Source organism: Sinocyclocheilus rhinocerous, unplaced genomic scaffold (assembly GCF_001515625.1).
Source record: "Sinocyclocheilus rhinocerous isolate Xijiao unplaced genomic scaffold, SAMN03320098_v1.1 scaffold2792, whole genome shotgun sequence".
NCBI lineage: Eukaryota > Metazoa > Chordata > Actinopteri > Cypriniformes > Cyprinidae > Sinocyclocheilus > Sinocyclocheilus rhinocerous.
The window spans coordinates 832,744-838,580 of record NW_015648609.1 but is presented as its reverse complement, the minus strand read 5'-3'; positions in this window follow the sequence as shown (position 1 = coordinate 838,580).

The window sequence follows — 5,837 nt, the reverse complement described above, 5'->3', positions numbered from 1 at the left end:
ATCAACGATTTAACAGACTTTAATTGCAGTGTTCTTAATCTTTATAAGTTAGTAGTACTGTTCGGGTTTACAGTGTGGGGGCGTGTTAGAACGAGCCGTTTTAGGTAGGCGTGGCTGACTCTTAACTTTTATAAATATTTTCTCTTTGGATTTGAGACTTTAGTCTTTGCAACTTTACAGATCTTCTTTATGCACCAAGAGCTTGTAACACTCCAAAGAGAAAGGAAAACTTGAAATCGCATCATATGACCCCTTTAATAAGCGGGGATGTTGTGTTTATCAAGGACGCGCTTCAACGACGTATTTGTAATGTGCATCTTTTCCTTATTTTTAATCTTTATTGTTAATCATTAAATGTATATTGATAAGAAATGTGATTTATATATGTAACGTGTAGCCTATAGGCTTATTTAATTAAGTGATTTTCTACAGTGTTGTAATCTTTTTATTATTACATTTCTTTGTGGAAACCACACACACACACATAAACACTCTTTTCAAACAGCATCCCAAGCTTGTAACGCACATGATATCAGTCACAGCATATCCTATATGACTACTAAAAATTACAAATTATATATAATTTTATTTCAAATAAACGGAAAATAAAGTGATTTGAATCCAAGCAGCTTTAAGAGATTTTAGAATAGTTCTCTGCATCCTTCTGAAGGCGCTCTGTCTGTGTTTGCAGTGTTGCTTTATGAATTAATTAAATGTCAGTAAGGAACAATACTGCACAAATTATAGCGATCACGAAGTATACCCCCTAGTATTGGTAGGTTTAGAAGTAGGTGTGGGGGAGGGGTTAGGATTAGGGGTGGGGTTGGGATTAGGCAATCAGGTAGCGACTTCAACGAGGGGGTGGATAATCTGGCAGGGGTGCAGAATTCGGCACAACACCGGCCCACTTCAATCACTGGTTTAATCCTAACTGTATGTTGAGTGCTGTGTTGCCTTCACAAGTAAATTAGAGATAAGAGAAAGAGAGAGTCTCCATTTCAAGGATTTATCATCACAGGATGATGATGTTGTGAAGCAGTAATTTTTGTTTTAGTATAATAACACTTGTTGAATTTGTGTTGGTCAGACAATGTCTTACTGAACATGGAAACTGATGCAACTAAGATTATTCAATAAACTCTAATCATTTTTACAATCACTTCATCTCCTGCTTTCTGAACGCACCTGTTGCTGTCTGCTTTTGGGCTGACAGAGAAAAAAAAATATTTTTTGTTGACTAATTTGATATGTGTGGTATTTTGAACTGCAGAGTCACTGAGATCCTCCTGTCTTCTCAGAATCGAATGTTAAACAAAAGTGAATGAACCGGTTTCTCCAGATGTACGTTCTGTTCCTGCAGTTTGTTCACTGTAAATCTGCAGTGTTTAATGTAAATCTGCAGGGTGTTTACTGGCAATTTTATAATGAGCAACTTGTCTCTTATCTATCCACAGAGTGCAGTCTGGCACCATACAGATCATGTACCTTCAATGTGCTCATTAATTAATGATTAATTATCATTTGGATAATTTGGATTCAGTTAATTTCATTTTGATGAGCACTGTTCACAATATAATGTTCTTTTGTAGAGAATCATACTATATGAATAAATACATTAAGGGGATTACAATTTTTACACTAGATGAGGTCCTAACATTATTTAAACACACAAAAGCTAATTGTATCAGACTGGAAGATTTGATGAAGTTTCTATCACTATCTTTGAGGAACATGTAGCGCCCCCTTCTGGAAAGAGAAAGAAAGAGAATCTGTAGATGTTTCTTTGTAGATATTCATGTATTCATGTAGAATCTCACTTTTCTCATTGATCCTCTGTTTAAAGGACTATAAACAATTAATTCATTTTCCTGATTTATTTCATGATGCTGCAAAAATGTACACCCATAGTGAGACTGAAGGGTGTTGTATTTGTGTTTTTTCACTAATATCTCATGACTCTTGTCACTTTTCTTAATATGTTGATTACCAGAAGCTGCTCTGTACCTTACCCATGATACTCTACGAAAGGTCATGATGATTATCCATAGCAATGTATAAAAATTGATATCTTTGAAGTTTTATGAAGATGAAATTATCCGAATAATACCAATTAAAATTTTATCAAAAACACAAAAATCTGTGATCTCAAACCTAGAACCAGTCGTTCTGACAGTCCAGACAGCAGAAGTGACTGAATGCAGTCTGTTCGGTTTGAATGACACGGATCATATATTACACCTAAAACATGATGATCATATTAAAACACTGACTCATTCTCCTCAGAAATACAAGATTCATGTTAGTTTAGATGTTATTGTGTTTGGCTGGAGGGTGTATATATACGGTAATAAATTAGGAGTTTAGGAGCTTCTCCAGGTTTCTGCTGATACCAGGCTAAGTAAATTAGTGAATTAGTGAATATCCAGTGAATTAGTTAATATCCTTCACAGCAGAAAGTACAGTATATTACATGGGATAAACATCCCACCTTAAAAAATAAATAAAATAAAAAAACTGGACAGGATTTACAACAGCTTGAGCTGCTACCTAATTAAATGAGCTTCTTATTAAATTAAGAATTTAAATTTTTGTGTGAACTATTGCTTTTAATGTAAAAATAAAATAAATTCTGTAAATGCTGTAAGTTAACACCTGATCATAAGGAGATGTAGTATGAATATTAGTCCATCTGAAGACACTTTCCATGTCAAAGAGGTCTCATCGTTAATGTTTGTAAATTCCCAACATTCTTCAAAATATCTGCTTTGATAATAGAACATTCAGAATTAATTCAACAGCTATAAAGTAATGTGTAATACATTTGGATATTTGTATATATAGGAGGGTAAATAGAGTTGGTCATGTGGAGACTGACAACAACAACGACAACAACAACAAAAGTTATTTAACTGTTTATACTAGTGTTTAATTTAAGTTACATTTTTATTCATACTGTGTGTGTTCAGTCATTTAAACCAGCTTAAAGCACAGCTGCTCTCCCAGAGGAAAGAAGAACTGAAAATGAGATCTCTTTAACATCTCACATGTTTCTTCTAATCATAAATGAGTTTACATGAACATCAAATGGAGACTTTTGCTTGAGTCTGCTGCTTCTCACATTTTCCTCCTGAGACAAAAACTCCAACACTCTCACATTTGTCTCCTCTAAAGTTTAGAAGAAATCTCAACAGCTTTACAAAGTGTGCACCAATTCAAATGTCTCAATATGAACTCAAACATTTCTTATTTCTTATATATGATATGTATTAATAATCAAATTAATCAAAAAATAATAAAATTGCCTTTCAGCAAAGAAAGCTCCAGGGTCACTGTTTCTGCAATAAATGATGTGGCCTGTGCACATAAACTGTACAGCTCTGTATGTAAGGATTTGTGTCTACTTGTATTTCTTCTAAGGGATTTTAGGAAAACATCTGAAACTATTGATACTAAAATGAGAGATATATGAGAACCACAACTAAGTCTCCTGAGCTTAGGAAAAGCGACCACTGAGCAATTATTTTTTTCCTTTGGTCTGAGACTCAACTGAGAAGGTTATGATGATGATGATGATGATTGCTTTTCATATGAATGGAGTGAATGGTAAAAGCAGGGTTTCTCAACTATGGCCCTCGAGATCCACTTTCCTGCAGAGTTTAGGGTTGGAGCTAAACTCTGCAGGAAAGTGGATCTCGAGGGCCAGAGCTGAGAACCTCTGCATTAAAGCATTTCATCACTCATCAGTGTGTTTGTAGTTTGTTCATATGAGCTGCATGTTCTCATTTTCATGTTGACTCTAGAATCCTGTAGTTTTGTCTTGTTTCCTGCAGGGGAGCTGGAGGCGTAAGTCAATGTGCTGAAACAGGATCTGGAAATTACAACTATCAAACCTGTGAAACTGCTGCTAAAAACAAACCAGATGAGTCCATACAGTATTATTATGTACATGTCATATTCAGTAAATTATCAATTAATGATCCTTCCTCGTGACTCTAGATACAGATGGAGGAGTTTGAGACATTTATTTAGTTCCTGAAAGAGGAAGAGGAGCAGACAGGAGTCAAAATTTAGCAGACTGACTGACAACAAAAAAGCTCTTATTTGTCTTATGAAACAACATACACATCCTGATAGCTAGTTCCTGTTACGAGTCTAATGTTCATTCATACTGTTTGTGTTCAGTTAAAAACGACAGAACTGCTTTGAGACTCAGCTGAGATTGTGATGATGCTCTGCACCACTAGAGGGAGAAGAAGACGAGACAAAATCAAGTCACCTTGACCAGCTGACTAAATGAAAGTAAAAGAAAGAATAACATTTTGAGGGTTTAAACCTATGCCTGGACACTTAAGTGGCAGCATATTGTGGTAAGTTCAGAAAATATTCTTATGTAACCATGTAGATAATTATACAAAAATTACTAAGTTAGTAAAGGTGAATGGTAAGTTATTGTGAGTTTGAAGATATTTCACTGCCAGGACAATTGTACTAGTTATACTATACAGTAAAATGACTGGAAACAATACCAGTGAACCAATAATTGTTGATTCTCTTGCACAAATGGCAGAATATGAGATGATCGTTGAATATCATGATGTGCGCTTAAAAAAAACTGCAGTTTTTACATTTGTTTTAGCTTACAGTACAAAAGCGGAGTTCTGCTCTTCTATTGTATCACAAGAACCAGATTATTACTAAAACTACTGCGTGTAAATTTTTTCACTTGTGCTGTAACAAATATTAATATCTGAATCAACAGTGAGAAATGATTATGTACCTTAGTATAATAAAACATGGAAAACAACTTAATATGTTTGAAATGTACTGAAAAATATTACTTTACAGCTCAAAACCATTTTTATTATACAATGATCGTATGCCAAATGAAAATTTATGTCATGACCCCTTTAAATACTGATATGTATCTTGAGTAAATTATTTGTAATGCTATTATAGTCTATTTTTTATGTTACAAATTACACTAATTGAATAATATATATCTACTGTATATAATCTACTAATATATATCTACTATATATTTAGCTACTAATATATATCTACTATAATATATCTACTAAATTATAAAAAATTATTTGTACTAATATTTCAAAAATGACTACATATTCTCTGTGGATTCACACTGCAAATGGTGTATGGTAATGTGCCTCGCACATGCTGATCTTGAGTTAACTTTGAGTTTGTGTTGACCAGTAGTTAGGGGTTTTTAGTTAGCTTTGTCTGTGTGCAGTCTCAGAACGCACTGAATTGAGTGAGTTGATTTGAATAAAAGCTCAAAACATATTTTATTGTGCAGTACAGAATCATTATCCTACACAAAACTTTACTTCACAGGTGAACATGCAAAGCTGCTAGTCTGTATTTAATTATGTGAATCTGTCTATTTAACTTTTTCTTTTTAACTATCTTTTTCCATTGTTGTGTTTCCACAAAGGTCTGCAATCATACTTTTTGAGACACAAGAGTAGGAAGGTAGTGCTTCTAAAATGAGCCTCCATGAGAAAAGAGAGAATGAAGACACTATTTCTGAAATGAGATCTCCTTCTCCTGACTCAAGCTGTGCATCTTTGTCTGATAATTACATTTGCAATCTGCCCCCTGGAATCAGTGATGCAGCAGAGACCTACAGTGACTCCAGGTATGACATTACATTTACATTTAGTCATTTAGCAGACGCTTTTATCCAAAGCGACTTACAAATGAGGACAATAGAAGAAATCAAAACTAACAAAAGAGCAACAATATGTAAGTGCAAATGGCAAGTCTCGGTTAGCCTAACGCAGTACACGTAGTAAGGTATATATATATATATATATATA